The sequence below is a fragment of the Electrophorus electricus genome, chromosome 9 (assembly GCF_041902795.1).
Source record: "Electrophorus electricus isolate QZ-2024a chromosome 9, ASM4190279v1, whole genome shotgun sequence".
NCBI classification, from domain to species: Eukaryota; Metazoa; Chordata; class Actinopteri; order Gymnotiformes; family Gymnotidae; genus Electrophorus; species Electrophorus electricus.
Genome location: NC_137505.1, coordinates 3,063,886 through 3,083,747, shown reverse-complemented (window position 1 = coordinate 3,083,747; position 19,862 = coordinate 3,063,886).

The following is a 19,862-nucleotide window of genomic DNA, read 5'->3' as shown; positions in this document are numbered from 1 at the left end:
TTATCACGCTACGATTTTTTAATGCCGCCAGGGACGGGCCGAAAGCGTGGCAGGTGGCGTTCGTTAGGGACAGTCATGGAGGTGATGCGCACCGAGTTGCAGGCCATTTGGACCTGGCCCGGCCTAGATGTGAGCGTTCAAATCAGCGCGTTTGTTTAAACTTTCTCCTCCAGTTCGTTGCAATTGTACAAGCGTTTCTCGCTCATCCGACTGGAGCGTAACGCTTTATCTGTTAATGTCTCTGGTCTCCTTGGGAGTAGAAAGTCTATTCATGGCTCTTTGGAAAGGGCTGCATCTCCCCTGTAATCGCCTTTAAGCGGCACGCGGATCGGACCCACCGTTCTTACGATACGATTTTTTAAATGTGGTGCGCGGCGGAGAAAAGACGCGCGTAGGACATATTTGCGGCTTAATATCTTTGGGCTCCTTGGGAGTAGAAAGTCTGTTCATGGCTCTTTGGAAAGGGCTGCATCTCCCCTGTAATCGCCTTCGAGCGGCACGCGGATCGAACCCACGGTTTTCACGCTATGATTTTTTAAAATGTGTTGCGCGGCGGAGAAAATGCGCGCGTCGGACGTCATTGCGGCTTAATATCTCTTGTCTCCTTGGGAGTAGAAAGTCTTTTCATGGCTCTTTGGAAAGGGTTGCATCTCCCCTGTAATCGCCTTTAAGCGGCACGCGGATCGGACCCACCGTTCTTACTATACGATTTTTTAAATGTGGTGCGCGGCGTAGAAAAGACGCGCGTAGGACGTATTTGCGGCTTAATATCTTTGGGCTCCTTGGGAGTAGGAAGTCTGTTCATGCCTCTTTGGAAAGGGCTGCATCTCCCCTGTAATCCCCTTCGAGCGGCACGCGGATCGAACCCACGGTTTTCACGCTATGATTTTTTTAAATGTGGTGCGCGGCGGAGAAAATGCGCGTGTCGGACGTCATTTCGGCTTAATATCTCTTGTCTCCTTGAGAGTAGAAAGTCTTTTCATGGCTCTTTGGAAAGGGTTGCGTCTCCCCTGTAATCGCCTTTAAGCGGCACGCGGATCGAACCCACGGTTTTCACGCTATGATTTTTTTAAATGTGCTGCGCGGCGGAGAAAATGCGCGCGTCGGACGTCATTGCGGCTTAATATCTCTTGTCTCCTTGGGAATAGAAAGTCTGTTCATGGCTCTTAGGAAAGGGCTGCATCTCCACTGTAATCGCCTTCGAGCGGCACGCGGATCGGAACCATCGTTATCATGCTACGATTTTTTAATGCCTCTAGGGACGGGCCGAAAGCGTGGCAGGTGGCGTTCGTTAGGGACAGTCATGGAGGTGATGCGCACCGAGTTGCAGGCCATTTGGACCTGGCCCGGCCTAGATGTGAGCGTTCAAATTCAGCGCGTTTGTTTAAACTTTCTCCTCCAATTCGTTGCAATTGTACAAGCGTTTCTCGCTCATCCGACTGGAGCGTAACGCTTTATATGTTAATATTTCTGGTCTCCTTGGGAGTAGAAAGTCTGTTCATGGCTCCTTTGAAAGGGATGCATCTCCCCTGTAATCGCCTTTAAGCGGCACGCGGATCGGACCCACCGTTCTCACGCTACGATTTTTTAAACGTGGTGCGTGTCGGAGAAAATGCGCGCGTCGGACGTCATTGTGGCTTAATATCTCTTGTCTCCTTGGGAGTAGAAAGTCTGTTCATGGCTCTTTGGAAAGGGCTGCATCTCCCCTGTAATCGCCTTTAAGCGGCACGCGGATCGGACCCACCGTTCTTACGATACGATTTTTTAAATGTGGTGCGCGGCGTAGAAAAGACGCCTTTAGGACGTATTTGCGGCTTAATATCTTTGGGCTCCTTGGGAGTAGAAAGTCTGTTCATGGCTCTTTGGAAAGGGCTGCATCTCCACTGTTATCGCCTTCGAGCGGCACGCGGATCGGAACCATCGTTATCACGCTACGATTTTTTAATGCCGCCAGGGACGGGCCGAAAGCGTGGCAGGTGGCGTTCGTTAGGGACAGTCATGGAGGTGATGCGCACCGAGTTGCAGGCCATTTGGACCTGGCCCGGCCTAGATGTGAGCGTTCAAATCAGCGCGTTTGTTTAAACTTTCTCCTCCAGTTCGTTGCAATTGTACAAGCGTTTCTCGCTCATCCGACTGGAGCGTAACGCTTTATCTGTTAATGTCTCTGGTCTCCTTGGGAGTAGAAAGTCTATTCATGGCTCTTTGGAAAGGGCTGCATCTCCCCTGTAATCGCCTTTAAGCGGCACGCGGATCGGACCCACCGTTCTTACGATACGATTTTTTAAATGTGGTGCGCGGCGGAGAAAAGACGCGCGTAGGACATATTTGCGGCTTAATATCTTTGGGCTCCTTGGGAGTAGAAAGTCTGTTCATGGCTCTTTGGAAAGGGCTGCATCTCCCCTGTAATCGCCTTCGAGCGGCACGCGGATCGAACCCACGGTTTTCACGCTATGATTTTTTAAAATGTGTTGCGCGGCGGAAAAAATGCGCGCGTCGGACGTCATTGCGGCTTAATATCTCTTGTCTCCTTGGGAGTAGAAAGTCTTTTCATGGCTCTTTGGAAAGGGTTGCATCTCCCCTGTAATCGCCTTTAAGCGGCACGCGGATCGGACCCACCGTTCTTACTATACGATTTTTTAAATGTGGTGCGCGGCGTAGAAAAGACGCGCGTAGGACGTATTTGCGGCTTAATATCTTTGGGCTCCTTGGGAGTAGGAAGTCTGTTCATGCCTCTTTGGAAAGGGCTGCATCTCCCCTGTAATCCCCTTCGAGCGGCACGCGGATCGAACCCACGGTTTTCACGCTATGATTTTTTTAAATGTGGTGCGCGGCGGAGAAAATGCGCGTGTCGGACGTCATTTCGGCTTAATATCTCTTGTCTCCTTGAGAGTAGAAAGTCTTTTCATGGCTCTTTGGAAAGGGTTGCGTCTCCCCTGTAATCGCCTTTAAGCGGCACGCGGATCGAACCCACGGTTTTCACGCTATGATTTTTTTAAATGTGCTGCGCGGCGGAGAAAATGCGCGCGTCGGACGTCATTGCGGCTTAATATCTCTTGTCTCCTTGGGAATAGAAAGTCTGTTCATGGCTCTTAGGAAAGGGCTGCATCTCCACTGTAATCGCCTTCGAGCGGCACGCGGATCGGAACCATCGTTATCATGCTACGATTTTTTAATGCCTCTAGGGACGGGCCGAAAGCGTGGCAGGTGGCGTTCGTTAGGGACAGTCATGGAGGTGATGCGCACCGAGTTGCAGGCCATTTGGACCTGGCCCGGCCTAGATGTGAGCGTTCAAATTCAGCGCGTTTGTTTAAACTTTCTCCTCCAATTCGTTGCAATTGTACAAGCGTTTCTCGCTCATCCGACTGGAGCGTAACGCTTTATATGTTAATATTTCTGGTCTCCTTGGGAGTAGAAAGTCTGTTCATGGCTCCTTTGAAAGGGATGCATCTCCCCTGTAATCGCCTTCGAGCGGCACGCGGATCGAACCCACGGTTTTCACGCTACGATTTTTTTTAAATGTGTTGCGCGGCGGAGAAAAGACGCGCGCCGGACGTATTTGCGGCTTAATATCTCTTGTCTCATTGGGAGTAGAAAGTCTGTTCATGGCACTTTGGAAAGGGCTGCATCTCCCCTGTAATCGCCTTCGAGCGGCACGCGGATCGAACCCACGGTTTTCACGCTATGATTTTTTTAAATGTGGTGCGCGGCGGAGAAAATGCGCGCGTCGGACGTCATTGCGGCTTAATATCTCTTGTCTCCTTGGGAGTAGAAAGTCTGTTCATGGCTCTTTGGAAAGGGCTGCATCTCCCCTGTAATCGCCTTTAAGCGGCACGCGGATCGGACCCACCGTTCTTACGATACGATTTTTTAAATGTGGTGCGCGGCGTAGAAAAGACGCGCGTAGGACGTATTTGCGGCTTAATATCTTTGGGCTCCTTGGGAGTAGAAAGTCTGTTCATGGCTCTTTGGAAAGGGATGCATCTCCACTGTTTTCGCCTTCGAGCGGCACGCGGATCGGAACCATCGTTATCACACTACGATTTTTTAATGCCGCCAGGGACGAGCCGAAAGCGTGGCAGGTGGCGTTCGTTAGGGACCGTCATGGAGGTGATGCGCACCGAGTTGCAGGCCATTTGGACCTGGCCCGGCCTAGATGTGAGCGTTCAAATCAGCGCGTTTGTTTAAACTTTCTCCTCCATTTCGATGCAATTGTACAAGCGTTTCTCGCTCATCCGACTGGAGCGTAACGCTTTATCTGTTAATATCTCTGGTCTCCTTGGGAGTAGAAAGTCTATTCATGGCTCTTTGGAAAGGGCTGCATCTCCCCTGTAATCGCCTTTAAGCGGCACGCGGATCGAACCCACGGTTTTCACGCTATGATTTTTTTAAATGTGCTGCGCGGCGGAGAAAATGCGCGCGTCGGACGTCATTGCGGCTTAATATCTCTTGTCTCCTTGGGAGTAGAAAGTCTATTCATGGCTCTTTGGAAAGGGCTGCATCTCCCCTGTAATCGCCTTTAAGCGGCACGCGGATCGAACCCACGGTTTTCACGCTATGATTTTTTTAAATGTGCTGCGCGGCGGAGAAAATGCGCGCGTCGGACGTCATTGCGGCTTAATATCTCTTGTCTCCTTGGGAGTAGAAAGTCTGTTCATGGCTCTTTGGAAAGGGCTGCATCTCCCCTGTAATCGCCTTCGAGCGGCACGCGGATCGAACCCACGGTTTTCACGCTATGATTTTTTTAAATGTGGTGCGCGGCGGAGGAAATGCGCGCGTCGGATGTCATTTCGGCTTAATATCTCTTGTCTCCTTGGGAGTAGAAAGTCTTTTCATGGCTCTTTGGAAAGGGCTGCATCTCCGCTGTAATCGCCTTCGAGCGGCACGCGGATCGAACCCACGGTTTTCACGCTATGATTTTTTTAAATGTGGTGCGCGGCGGAGAAAATGCGCGCGTCGGACGTCATTTCGGCTTAATATCTATTGTCTCCTTGGGAGTAGAAAGTCTTTTCATGGCTCTTTGGAAAGGTTTGCATCTTCCTTGTAATCGCCTTTAAGCGGCGCGCGGATTGGACCCACCGTTCTTCCGATACGATTTTTTAAATGTGGTGCGCGGGGTAGAAAAGACGCGCGTAGGACGTATTTGCGGCTTAATATCTTTGGGCTCCTTGGGAGTAGGAAGTCTGTTCATGCCTCTTTGGAAAGGGCTCCATCTCCCCTGTAATCGCCTTCGAGCGGCACGCGGATCGAACCCACGGTTTTCACGCTATGATTTTTTTTTAAATGTGCTGCGCGGCGGAGAAAATGCGCGCGTCGGACGTCATTGCGGCTTAATATCTCTTGTCTCCTTGGGAGTAGAAAGTCTTTTCATGGTTCTTTGGAAAGGGTTGCATCTCCCCTGTAATCGCCTTTAAGAGGCACGCGGATCGGACCCACCGTTCTCACGCTACGATTTTTTAAACGTGGTGCGCGTCGGAGAAAATGCGCGTAATATCTCTTGTCTCCTTGGGAGTAGAAAGTCTGTTCATGGCTCTTTGGAAAGGGCTGTATCTCCCCTGTAATCGCCTTCGAGCGGCACGCGCATCGGAACCATCGTTATCACGCTACGATTTTTTAATGCCGACAGGGATAGGCCGAAAGCGTGGCAGGTGGCGTTCGTTAGGGACAGTCATGGAGGTGATGCACACCGAGTTGCACGCCATTTGGAGTTGGCCCGGCCTAGATGTGAGCGTTCAAAGTCAGCGCGTTTGTTTAAACTTTCTCCTCCAATTCGTTGCAATTGTACAAGCGTTTCTCGTTCATCCGACTGGAGCGTAACGCTTTATATGTTAATATCTCTTGTCTCCTTGGGAGTAGAAAGTCTTTTCATGGCTCTTTAGAAAGGGCTGCATCTCCCCTGTAATCGCCTTTAAGCGGCACGCGGATCGAACCCACGGTTTTCACGTTATGATTTTTTTTAAATGTGTTGCGCGGCGGAGAATAGACGCGCGCCGGACGTATTTGCGGCTTGATATCTCTTGTCTCATTGGGAGTAGAAAGTCTGTTCATGGCTCTTTGGAAAGGGCTGCATCTCCCCTGTAATCGCCTTCGCGCGGCACGCGCATCGGAACCATCGTTATCACGCTACGATTTTTTAATGCCGCCAGGGACGGGCCGAAATCGTGGCAGGTGGCGTTCGTTAGGGACCGTCATGGAGGTGATGCGCACCAAGTTGCAGGCCATTTGGACCTGGCCCGGCCTAGATGTGAGCGTTCAAAGTCAGCGCGTTTGTTTAAACTTTCTCCTCCAATTCGTTGCAATTGTACAAGCGTTTCTCGCTCATCCGACTGGAGCGTAACGCTTTATCTGTTAATATCTCTGGTCTCCTTGGGAGTAGAAAGTCTGTTCATGGCTCTTTGAAAAGGGCTGCATCTCGCCTTCGAGCGGCACGCGGATCGAACCCACGGTTTTCACGCTATGATTTTTTTAAATGTGTTGCGCGTCGGAGAAAATGCGCGCGTCGGACGTCATTGCGGCTTAATATCGCTTTTCTCCTTGGGAGTAGAAAGTCTTTTCATGGCTCTTTGGAAAGGGCTGCATCTCCGCTGTAATCGCCTTCGAGCGGCACGCGGATCGAACCCACGGTTTTCACGCTATGATTTTTTTAAATGTGGTGCGCGGCGGAGAAAATGCGCGCGTCGGACGTCATTTCGGCTTAATATCTATTGTCTCCTTGGGAGTAGAAAGTCTTTTCATGGCTCTTTGGAAAGGTTTGCATCTTCCTTGTAATCGCCTTTAAGCGGCACGCGGATTGGACCCACCGTTCTTCCGATACGATTTTTTAAATGTGGTGCGCGGGGTAGAAAAGACGCGCGTAGGACGTATTTGCGGCTTAATATCTTTGGGCTCCTTGGGAGTAGGAAGTCTGTTCATGCCTCTTTGGAAAGGGCTCCATCTCCCCTGTAATCGCCTTCGAGCGGCACGCGGATCGAACCCACGGTTTTCACGCTATGATTTTTTTAAATGTGCTGCGCGGCGGAGGAAATGCGCGCGTCGGACGTCATTGCGGCTTAATATCTCTTGTCTCCTTGGGAGTAGAAAGTCTTTTCATGGCTCTTTGGAAAGGGCTGCATCTCCCCTGTAATCGCCTTTAAGCGGCACGCGGATCGGACCCACCGTTCTCACGCTACGATTTTTTAAACGTGGTGCGCGTCGGAGAAAATGCGCGTAATATCTCTTGTCTCCTTGGGAGTAGAAAGTCTGTTCATGGCTCTTTGGAAAGGGCTGCATCTCCCCTGTAATCACCTTCGAGCGGCACGCGGATCGAACCCACGGTTTTCACGCTATGATTTTTTTAAATGTGGTGCGCGGCGGAGGAAATGCGCGCGTCGGACGTCATTTCGGCTTAATATCTCTTGTCTCCTTGGGAGTAGAAAGTCTTTTCATGGCTCTTTGGAAAGGGCTGCATCTCCGCTGTAATCGCCTTCGAGCGGCACGCGGATCGAACCCACGGTTTTCACGCTATGATTTTTTTAAATGTGGTGCGCGGCGGAGAAAATGCGCGCGTCGGACGTCATTTCGGCTTAATATCTATTGTCTCCTTGGGAGTAGAAAGTCTTTTCATGGCTCTTTGGAAAGGTTTGCATCTTCCTTGTAATCGCCTTTAAGCGGCGCGCGGATTGGACCCACCGTTCTTCCGATACGATTTTTTAAATGTGGTGCGCGGGGTAGAAAAGACGCGCGTAGGACGTATTTGCGGCTTAATATCTTTGGGCTCCTTGGGAGTAGGAAGTCTGTTCATGCCTCTTTGGAAAGGGCTCCATCTCCCCTGTAATCGCCTTCGAGCGGCACGCGGATCGAACCCACGGTTTTCACGCTATGATTTTTTTTTAAATGTGCTGCGCGGCGGAGAAAATGCGCGCGTCGGACGTCATTGCGGCTTAATATCTCTTGTCTCCTTGGGAGTAGAAAGTCTTTTCATGGTTCTTTGGAAAGGGTTGCATCTCCCCTGTAATCGCCTTTAAGAGGCACGCGGATCGGACCCACCGTTCTCACGCTACGATTTTTTAAACGTGGTGCGCGTCGGAGAAAATGCGCGTAATATCTCTTGTCTCCTTGGGAGTAGAAAGTCTGTTCATGGCTCTTTGGAAAGGGCTGTATCTCCCCTGTAATCGCCTTCGCGCGGCACGCGCATCGGAACCATCGTTATCACGCTACGATTTTTTAATGCCGCCAGGGACGGGCCGAAATCGTGGCAGGTGGCGTTCGTTAGGGACCGTCATGGAGGTGATGCGCACCAAGTTGCAGGCCATTTGGACCTGGCCCGGCCTAGATGTGAGCGTTCAAAGTCAGCGCGTTTGTTTAAACTTTCTCCTCCAATTCGTTGCAATTGTACAAGCGTTTCTCGCTCATCCGACTGGAGCGTAACGCTTTATCTGTTAATATCTCTGGTCTCCTTGGGAGTAGAAAGTCTGTTCATGGCTCTTTGGAAAGGGCTGCATCTCGCCTTCGAGCGGCACGCGGATCGAACCCACGGTTTTCACGCTATGATTTTTTTAAATGTGTTGCGCGTCGGAGAAAATGCGCGCGTCGGAAGTCATTGCGGCTTAATATCGCTTTTCTCCTTGGGAGTAGAAAGTCTTTTCATGGCTCTTTGGAAAGGGCTGCATCTCCGCTGTAATCGCCTTCGAGCGGCACGCGGATCGAACCCACGGTTTTCACGCTATGATTTTTTTAAATGTGGTGCGCGGCGGAGAAAATGCGCGCGTCGGACGTCATTTCGGCTTAATATCTATTGTCTCCTTGGGAGTAGAAAGTCTTTTCATGGCTCTTTGGAAAGGTTTGCATCTTCCTTGTAATCGCCTTTAAGCGGCACGCGGATTGGACCCACCGTTCTTCCGATACGATTTTTTAAATGTGGTGCGCGGGGTAGAAAAGACGCGCGTAGGACGTATTTGCGGCTTAATATCTTTGGGCTCCTTGGGAGTAGGAAGTCTGTTCATGCCTCTTTGGAAAGGGCTCCATCTCCCCTGTAATCGCCTTCGAGCGGCACGCGGATCGAACCCACGGTTTTCACGCTATGATTTTTTTAAATGTGCTGCGCGGCGGAGGAAATGCGCGCGTCGGACGTCATTGCGGCTTAATATCTCTTGTCTCCTTGGGAGTAGAAAGTCTTTTCATGGCTCTTTGGAAAGGGCTGCATCTCCCCTGTAATCGCCTTTAAGCGGCACGCGGATCGGACCCACCGTTCTCACGCTACGATTTTTTAAACGTGGTGCGCGTCGGAGAAAATGCGCGTAATATCTCTTGTCTCCTTGGGAGTAGAAAGTCTGTTCATGGCTCTTTGGAAAGGGCTGTATCTCCCCTGTAATCGCCTTCGAGCGGCACGCGCATCGGAACCATCGTTATCACGCTACGATTTTTTAATGCCGCCAGGGATAGGCCGAAAGCGTGGCAGGTGGCGTTCGTTAGGGACAGTCATGGAGGTGATGCACACCGAGTTGCACGCCATTTGGAGTTGGCCCGGCCTAGATGTGAGCGTTCAAAGTCAGCGCGTTTGTTTAAACTTTCTCCTCCAATTCGTTGCAATTGTACAAGCGTTTCTCGCTCATCCGACTGGAGCGTAACGCTTTATCTGTTAATATCTCTGGTCTCCTTGGGAGTAGAAAGTTTGTTCATGGCTCTTTGGAAAGGGATGCATCTCCCCTGTAATCGCCTTTAAGCGGCACGCGGATCGGACCCACCGTTCTCACGCTACGATTTTTTAAACGTGGTGCGCGTCGGAGAAAATGCGCGTAATATCTCTTGTCTCCTTGGGAGTAGAAAGTCTGTTCATGGCTCTTTGGAAAGGGCTGTATCTCCCCTGTAATCGCCTTCGAGCGGCACGCGGATCGAACCCACGTTTTTCACGCTACGATTTTTTTTAAATGTGTTGCGCGGCGGAGAAAAGACGCGCGCCGGACGTATTTGCGGCTTAATATCTCTTGTCTCATTGGGTGTAGAAAGTCTGTTCATGGCTCTTTGGAAAGGTTTGCATCTCCCTTGTAATCGCCTTTAAGCGGCACGCGGATTGGACCCACCGTTCTTCCGATACGATTTTTTAAATGTGGTGCGCGACGTAGAAAAGACGCGCGTAGGACGTCATTTCGGCTTAATATCTCTTGTCTCCTTGGGAGTAGAAAGTCTTTTCATGGCTCTTTGGAAAGGGCTGCATCTCCCCTGTAATCGCCTTCGAGCGGCACGCGGATCGAACCCACGGTTTTCACGCTATGATTTTTTTAAATGTGCTGCGCGGCGGAGAAAATGCGCGCGTCGGACGTCATTGCGGCTTAATATCTCTTGTCTCCTTGGGAGTAGAAAGTCTTTTCATGGCTCTTTGGAAAGGTTTGCATCTCCCCTGTAATCGCCTTTAAGCGGCACGCGGATCGGACCCACCGTTCTTACGCTACGATTTTTTAAATGTGGTGCGCGGCGTAGAAAAGACGCGCGTAGGACGTATTTGCGGCTTAATATCTTTGGGCTCCTTGGGAGTAGGAAGTCTGTTCATGCCTCTTTGGAAAGGGCTCCATCTCCCCTGTAATCGCCTTCGAGCGGCACGCGGATCGAACCCACGGTTTTCACGCTATGATTTTTTTAAATGTGCTGCGCGGCGGAGAAAATGCGCGCGTCGGACGTCATTGCGGCTTAATATCTCTTGTCTCCTTGGGAGTAGAAAGTCTTTTCATGGTTCTTTGGAAAGGGTTGCATCTCCCCTGTAATCGCCTTTAAGCGGCACGCGGATCGGACCCACCGTTCTCACGCTACGATTTTTTAAACGTGGTGCGCGTCGGAGAAAATGCGCGTAATATCTCTTGTCTCCTTGGGAGTAGAAAGTCTGTTCATGGCTCTTTGGAAAGGGCTGTATCTCCCCTGTAATCGCCTTCGAGCGGCACGCGCATCGGAACCATCGTTATCACGCTATGATTTTTTAATGCCGCCAGGGATAGGCCGAAAGCGTGGCAGGTGGCGTTCGTTAGGGACAGTCATGGAGGTGATGCACACCGAGTTGCACGCCATTTGGAGTTGGCCCGGCCTAGATGTGAGCGTTCAAAGTCAGCGCGTTTGTTTAAACTTTCTCCTCCAATTCGTTGCAGTTGTACAAGCGTTTCTCGTTCATCCGACTGGAGCGTAACGCTTTATATGTTAATATTTCTGGTCTCCTTGGGAGTAGAAAGTCTGTTCATGGCTCTTTTGAAAGGGATGCATCTCCCCTGTAATCGCCTTCGAGCGGCACGCGGATCGAACCCACGGTTTTCACGCTATGATTTTTTTAAATGTGGTGCGCGGCGGAGGAAATGCGCACGTCGGACGTCATTTCGGCTTAATATCTCTTGTCTCCTTGGGAGTAGAAAGTCTTTTCATGGCTCTTTGGAAAGGGCTGCATGTCCGCTGTAATCGCCTTCGAGCGGCACGCGGATCGAATCCACGGTTTTCACGCTATGATTTTTTTAAATGTGGTGCGCGTCGGAGAAAATGCGCGCGTCGGACGTCATTTCGGCTTAATATCTATTGTCTCCTTGGGAGTAGAAAGTCTTTTCATGGCTCTTTGGAAAGGTTTGCATCTCCCTTGTAATCGCCTTTAAGCGGCACGCGGATTGGACCCACCGTTCTTCCGATACGATTTTTTAAATGTGGTGCGCGGCGTGGAAAAGACGCGCGTAGGACGTATTTGCGGCTTAATATCTTTGGGCTCCTTGGGAGTAGGAAGTCTGTTCATGGCTCTTTGGAAAGGGCTGCATCTCCCCTGTAATAGCCTTCGAGCGGCACGTGGATCGAACCCACGGTTTTCACACTATGATTTTTTTAAATGTGCTGCGCGGCGGAGAAAATGCGCGCGTCGGACGTCAATGCGGCTTAATATCTCTTGTCTCCTTGGGAGTAGAAAGTCTTTTCATGGTTCTTTGGAAAGGGCTGCATCTCCCCTGTAATCGCCTTCGCGCGGCACGCGGATCGGAACCATCGTTATCACGCTACGATTTTTTAATGCCGACAGGGACGGCCCGAAAGCTTGGCAGGTGGCGTTCGTTAGGAAAAGTCATGGACGTGATGCGGACCGAGTTGCAGGCCATTTGGACCTGGCCCGGCCTAGATGTGAGCCTTCAAAGTCAGCGCGTTTGTTTAAACTTTCTCCTCCAATTCGTTGCAATTGTACAAGCGTTTCTCGCTCATCCGACTGGAGCGTAACGCTTTATCTGTTAATATCTCTGGTCTCCTTGGGAGTAGAAAGTCTGTTCATGGCTCTTTGGAAAGGGATGCATCTCCCCTGTAATCGCCTTCGAGCGGCACGCGGATCGAACCCACGTTTTTCACGCTACGATTTTTTTTAAATGTGTTGCGCGGCGGAGAAAAGACGCGCGCCGGACGTATTTGCGGCTTAATATCTCTTGTCTCATTGGGTGTAGAAAGTCTGTTCATGGCTCTTTGGAAAGGTTTGCATCTCCCTTGTAATCGCCTTTAAGCGGCACGCGGATTGGACCCACCGTTCTTCCGATACGATTTTTTAAATGTGGTGCGCGGCGTAGAAAAGACGCGCGTAGGACGTCATTTCGGCTTAATATCTCTTGTCTCCTTGGGAGTAGAAAGTCTTTTCATGGCTCTTTGGAAAGGGCTGCATCTCCCCTGTAATCGCCTTTAAGCGGCACGCGGATCGAACCCACGGTTTTCACGTTACGATTTTTTTTAAATGTGTTGCGCGGCGGAGAATAGACGCGCGCCGGACGTATTTGCGGCTTGATATCTCTTGTCTCATTGGGAGTAGAAAGTCTGTTCATGGCTCTTTGGAAAGGGCTGCATCTCCCCTGTAATCGCCTTCGAGCGGCACGCGGATCGAACCCACGGTTTTCACGCTATGATTTTTTTAAATGTGTTGCGCGTCAGAGAAAATGCGCGCGTCGGACGTCATTGCGGCTTAATATCTCTTGTCTCCTTGGGAGTAGAAAGTCTTTTCATGGCTCTTTGGAAAGGTTTGCATCTCCCCTGTAATCGCCTTTAAGTGGCACGCGGATCGGACCCACCGTTCTTACGCTACGATTTTTTAAATGTGGTGCGCGGCGTAGAAAAGACGCGCGTAGGACGTATTTGCGGCTTAATATCTTTGGGCTCCTTGGGAGTAGGAAGTCTGTTCATGCCTCTTTGGAAAGGGCTCCATCTCCCCTGTAATCGCCTTCGAGCGGCACGCGGATCGAACCCACGGTTTTCACGCTATGATTTTTTTAAATGTGCTGCGCGGCGGAGAAAATGCGCGCGTCGGACGTCATTGCGGCTTAATATCTCTTGTCTCCTTGGGAGTAGAAAGTCTTTTCATGGTTCTTTGGAAAGGGTTGCATCTCCCCTGTAATCGCCTTTTAGCGGCACGCGGATCGGACCCACCGTTCTCACGCTACGATTTTTTAAACGTGGTGCGCGTCGGAGAAAATGCGCGTAATATCTCTTGTCTCCTTGGGAGTAGAAAGTCTTTTCATGGTTCTTTGGAAAGGGCTGCATCTCCCCTGTAATCGCCTTCGCGCGGCACGCGGATCGGAACCATCGTTATCACGCTACGATTTTTTAATGCCGACAGGGACGGGCCGAAAGCTTGGCAGGTGGCCTTCGTTAGGAAAAGTCATGGACGTGATGCGGACCGAGTTGCAGGCCATTTGGACCTGGCCCGGCCTAGATGTGAGCCTTCAAAGTCAGCGCGTTTGTTTAAACTTTCTCCTCCAATTCGTTGCAATTGTACAAGCGTTTCTCGCTCATCCGACTGGAGCGTAACGCTTTATCTGTTAATATCTCTGGTCTCCTTGGGAGTAGAAAGTCTGTTCATGGCTCTTTGGAAAGGGATGCATCTCCCCTGTAATCGCCTTTAAGCGGCACGCGGATCGGACCCACCGTTCTCACGCTACGATTTTTTAAACGTGGTGCGCGTCGGAGAAAATGCGCGTAATATCTCTTGTCTCCTTGGAGTAGAAAGTCTGTTCATGGCTCTTTGGAAAGGGCTGTATCTCCCCTGTAATCGCCTTCGAGCGGCACGCGCATCGGAACCATCTTTATCACGCTACGATTTTTTAATGCCGCCAGGGACGGGCCGAAAGCGTGGCAGGTGGCGTTCGTTAGGGACAGTCATGGAGGTGATGCGCACCGAGTTGCACGCCATTTGGAGTTGGCCCGGCCTAGATGTGAGCGTTCAAACTCAGCGCGTTTGTTTAAACTTTCTCCTCCAATTCGTTGCAATTGTACAAGCGTTTCTCGTTCATCCGACTGGAGCGTAACGCTTTATATGTTAATATTTCTGGTCTCCTTGGGAGTAGAAAGTCTGTTCATGGCTCTTTTGAAAGGGATGCATCTCCCCTGTAATCGCCTTCGAGCGGCACGCGGATCGAACCCACGTTTTTCACGCTACGATTTTTTTTAAATGTGTTGCGCGGCGGAGAAAAGACGCGCGCCGGACGTATTTGCGGCTTAATATCTCTTGTCTCATTGGGTGTAGAAAGTCTTTTCATGGCTCTTTGGAAAGGTTTGCATCTCCCTTGTAATCGCCTTTAAGCGGCACGCGGATTGGACCCACCGTTCTTCCGATACGATTTTTTAAATGTGGTGCGCGGCGTAGAAAAGACGCGCGTAGGACGTATTTGCGGCTTAATATCTTTGGGCTCCTTGGGAGTAGGAAGTCTGTTCATGCCTCTTTGGAAAGGGCTGCATCTCCCCTGTAATCGCCTTCGAGCGGCACGCGGATCGAACCCACGGTTTTCACGCTATGATTTTTTTAAATGTGGTGCGCGGCGGAGGAAATGCGCGCGTCGGACGTCATTTCGGCTTAATATCTCTTGTCTCCTTGGGAGTAGAAAGTCTTTTCATGGCTCTTTGGAAAGGGCGGCATCTCCCCTGTAATCGCCTTTAAGCGGCACGCGGATCGAACCCACGGTTTTCACGTTACGATTTTTTTTAAATGTGTTGCGCGGCGGAGAATAGACGCGCGCCGGACGTATTTGCGGCTTGATATCTCTTGTCTCATTGGGAGTAGAAAGTCTGTTCATGGCTCTTTGGAAAGGGCTGCATCTCCCCTGTAATCGCCTTCGAGCGGCACGCGGATCGAACCCACGGTTTTCACGCTACGATTTTTTTTAAATGTGTTGCGCGGCGGAGAAAAGACGCGCGCCGGACGTATTTGCGGCTTAATATCTCTTGTCTCATTGGGTGTAGAAAGTCTGTTCATGGCTCTTTGGAAAGGGCTGCATCTCCCCTGTAATCGCCTTCGAGCGGCACGCGGATCGAACCCACGGTTTTCACGCTATGATTTTTTTAAATGTGGTGCGCGGCGGAGGAAATGCGCGCGTCAGACGTCATTTCGGCTTAATATCTCTTGTCTCCTTGGGAGTAGAAAGTCTTTTCATGGCTCTTTGGAAAGGGCTGCATCTCCGCTGTAATCGCCTTCGAGCGGCACGCGGATCGAACCCACGGTTTTCACGCTATGATTTTTTTAAATGTGGTGCGCGGCGGAGGAAATGCGCGCGTCGGACGTCATTTCGGCTTAATATCTCTTGTCTCCTTGGGAGTAGAAAGTCTTTTCATGGCTCTTTGGAAAGGGCGGCATCTCCCCTGTAATCGCCTTTAAGCGGCACGCGGATCGAACCCACGGTTTTCACGTTACGATTTTTTTTAAATGTGTTGCGCGGCGGAGAATAGACGCGCGCCGGACGTATTTGCGGCTTGATATCTCTTGTCTCATTGGGAGTAGAAAGTCTGTTCATGGCTCTTTGGAAAGGGCTGCATCTCCCCTGTAATCGCCTTCGAGCGGCACGCGGATCGAACCCACGGTTTTCACGCTATGATTTTTTTAAATGTGTTGCGCGTCGGAGAAAATGCGCGCGTCGGACGTCATTGCGGCTTAATATCTCTTGTCTCCTTGGGAGTAGAAAGTCTTTTCATGGCTCTTTGGAAAGGTTTGCATCTCCCCTGTAATCGCCTTTAAGCGGCACGCGGATCGGACCCACCGTTCTTACGCTACGATTTTTTAAATGTGGTGCGCGGCGTAGAAAAGACGCGCGTAGGACGTATTTGCGGCTTAATATCTTTGGGCTCCTTGGGAGTAGGAAGTCTGTTCATGCCTCTTTGGAAAGGGATGCATCTCCCCTGTAATCGCCTTCGAGCGGCACGCGGATCGGACCCACCGTTCTCACGCTACGATTTTTTAAACGTGGTGCGCGTCGGAGAAAATGCTCGTAATATCTCTTGTCTCCTTGGGAGTAGAAAGTGTGTTCATGGCTCTTTGGAAAGGGCTGTATCTCCCCTGTAATCGCCTTCGAGCGGCACGCGGATCGAACCCATGTTTTTCACGCTACGATTTTTTTTAAATGTGTTGCGCGGCGGAGAAAAGACGCGCGCCGGACGTATTTGCGGCTTAATATCTCTTGTCTCATTGGGTGTAGAAAGTCTGTTCATGGCTCTTTGGAAAGGTTTGCATCTCCGTTGTAATCGCCTTTAAGCGGCACGCGGATTGGACCCACCGTTCTTCCGATACGATTTTTTAAATGTGGTGCGCGGCGTAGAAAAGACGCGCGTAGGACGTATTTGCGGCTTAATATCTTTGGGCTCCTTGGGAGTAGGAAGTCTGTTCATGCCTCTTTGGAAAGGGCTGCATCTCCCCTGTAATCGCCTTCGAGCGGCACGCGGATCGAACCCACGGTTTTCACGCTATGATTTTTTTAAATGTGGTGCGCGGCGGAGGAAATGCGCGCGTCGGACGTCATTTCGGCTTAATATCTCTTGTCTCCTTGGGAGTAGAAAGTCTTTTCATGGCTCTTTGGAAAGGGCTGCATCTCCCCTGTAATCGCCTTTAAGCGGCACGCGGATTCGACCCACCGTTCTTACGCTACGATTTTTTAAATGTGGTGCGGGGCGTAGAAAAGACGCGCGCCGGACGTATTTGCGGCTTAATATCTTTGGGCTCCTTGGGAGTAGAAAGTCTGTTCATGCCTCTTTGGAAAGGGCTCCATCTCCCCTGTAATCGCCTTCGAGCGGCACGCGGATCGAACCCATGGTTTTCACGCTATGATTTTTTTAAATGTGCTGCGCGGCGGAGAAAATGCGCGCGTCGGACGTCATTGCGGCTTAATATCTCTTGTCTCCTTGGGAGTAGAAAGTCTTTTCATGGTTCTTTGGAAAGGGTTGCATCTCCCCTGTAATCGCCTTTAAGCGGCACCCGGATCGGACCCACCGTTCTCACGCTACGATTTTTTAAACGTGGTGCGCGTCGGAGAAAATGCGCGTAATATCTCTTGTCTCCTTGGGAGTAGAAAGTCTGTTCATGGCTCTTTGGAAAGGGCTGCATCTCCCCTGTAATCGCCTTTGAGCTGCACGCGCATCGGAACCATCGTTCTCACGCTACGATTTTTTAAAATCCGCCAGGGACGGAACGAACGCTTGGCAGGTGGCGTTCGTGACGGACAGTCAAGCAGTTAATGCGCACCGAGCTGCAGGCCATTTGGACCTGGCCCAGCCTAGATGTGAGTATTCAAAGTCAGCACGTTTGTTTCAAAGTTCTCCACCAATTCGTTGTAATTGCGTGTGTGCGCGTGAACACCAGGTTTGTGGAGGAGTTCGTCCTTGGACTGTACAAGGGGAGACAGTGTGTGGCCTGGCTGCGTGAGGTTGCAGTTTGCTGGGCATGAGAGATTGGCATGTGGTGCCCTGGAGGTGTGGTTGTTCCAGGACGGGCAAGGCGGGGTAGTGTGGCTGGGTGACGGTGCGCTTCACTGGGGATGTGGTTGTGAGTTGCAGGCCCATTCCTTTGAATGACAGAAAGGATCTGATTTGTTTCCAGGTTTAAACGTACTTTGCTGGGTATGACTGTGACCTCTTGGGCCAGGAAGTCTGTTTCTAGTTTTATTTAAACGGTCAAACTGCGTGAAGTGTGCCCAGGCCCAGAGCTACTTTGCTGGGCATGGCTGTGTGACCTCTTGGGCCTGGAAGTCTGGTTGTAGTATGATTTTAAAGGGTCAAATGCTCTCCATTGTGTGTCCAGGTTTAAGGCTACTTTGCTGGGCATGTGATTTGGACCCATCGGGTACGGAAGCCTTTCCGTCACGTGCTCGTTTTCCACGCCTTCAGCGCAGGTAGCCTGCGAATTTAAAACCGACGTGCATTTTATTCTTTTCCCCTTTTATCCTTTCATATCTCTCCGCTACCTTGGAGAAGAGAGACGCACGCGGGTAAATAAAATGTAAATATCTCTAAATATCTGTATAATATGTAAATAAAAGGAAGATGTGGTTGTGTAGTGTAGTCGTTTGATTATAAATAATCTCATAATAATTTTATCCACAAATTCTTATACATTTATACATGTTTATCTCTCTCTTTGTGTGTGTGTGTGTGTGTGTGTGGTTCTGTGTCACTAGTGGGGCCTGTGGCCCGATTGGAGTGTTTGCGGTGTGAGAAGGAGGAGTTGGAGAACAGTTTGTTGGAGCAGCTGAAGGAGTTGAGGTTGCAGAAGCAGAAGGAGCTGCAGGTTCCTCAGGAGATGCTGAAACACAAGCAGCAGGAGGAGACAGAGCTCCTGCAGAAACAGCAGGAGGAGGAGGAGCATAACAGGTCCATCAAGAGTAAGTACAATGGAAATGCAATAATACTAACATAACTAATAATGAATGTTAGCCTTTAGGCTCCAATAAAAGTGATACTAATATATGTATAGTACTATATATATTATATTTTATATATTCAGTAGTAATTATGTAGTATATACAATCTATGTTATATCCAGCAGTAATGATACTTGCTCTGGCAGATATGAAAATGGCCTGTGAACAGGAGAAGAAATCTCTGGAGGAAGAACTTGAGAAGCTCAGACTGTCACTGCAGGTAGAGATCCCTTATAGTGTCAGTACACATCCACCAGTAGCTCCACCTTTCACTTATAACGTCAGTACACATTCAGTACACATTCCCACCTTTCCATTGTACTGGCTGTAGTGATGATTCGTGTGTGTGTTATACCAGCCCATAGAGGAGGACATTATGAGTCTGAAAGTGGCGCTGGAGATGAAGAACCAGGAGATCAAAGATCAGCACGATCTTTTGGTCAAACTATATACTCTGTATGTATACTATATACTCTGTATGTAGTACCTGGTTTAACACTATATCCTCTGTATATATACTATATACTGTTTATGTAGTACCTGGTTTAACACTATACCCTCAGCTTACTCTAGTCTGCAGATGTGAAGAAATTAAACAGAATGTGTATCTGTGTATATGTGCGCACCTGTATGTGTCTGGTTGTAGTATTATTTAAAGGGTCAAACTGCGTGAAGTGTGCCCAGGCCCAGAGCTACTTTGATGGGCATGATTCTGTGACATCTTGGGCCTTGAAATGTGGTGCTTTGAATGATTTAAAGAGTGAAACGGTCTGAAGTGTGCCCACGTTTAAAGCAACCTTGCTGGGCATGACTGTGTGACCTCTTGGGCCAGGAAGTCTGTTTCTAGTTTTATTTAAACGGTCAAACTGCGTGAAGTGTGCCCAGGCCCAGAGCTACTTTGCTGGGCATGACTGTGTGACCTCTTGGGCCTGGAAGTCTGGTTGTAGTATGATTTTAAAGGGTCAAATGGTCTCCATTGTGTGTCCAGGTTTAAGGCTACTTTTCTGGGCATGTGATTTGAACCCATCGTGTACGGAAGCCTTTCCGTCACGTGCTCGTTTTCCACGCCTTCAGCGCAGGTAGCCTGCGAATTTAAAACCGACGTGCATTTTATTCTTTTCCCCTTTTATCCCTTCATATCTCTCCGCTACCTTGGAGAAGAGAGACGCACGCGGGTAAATAAAATGTAAATATCTCTAAATATCTGTATAATATGTAAATAAAAGGAAG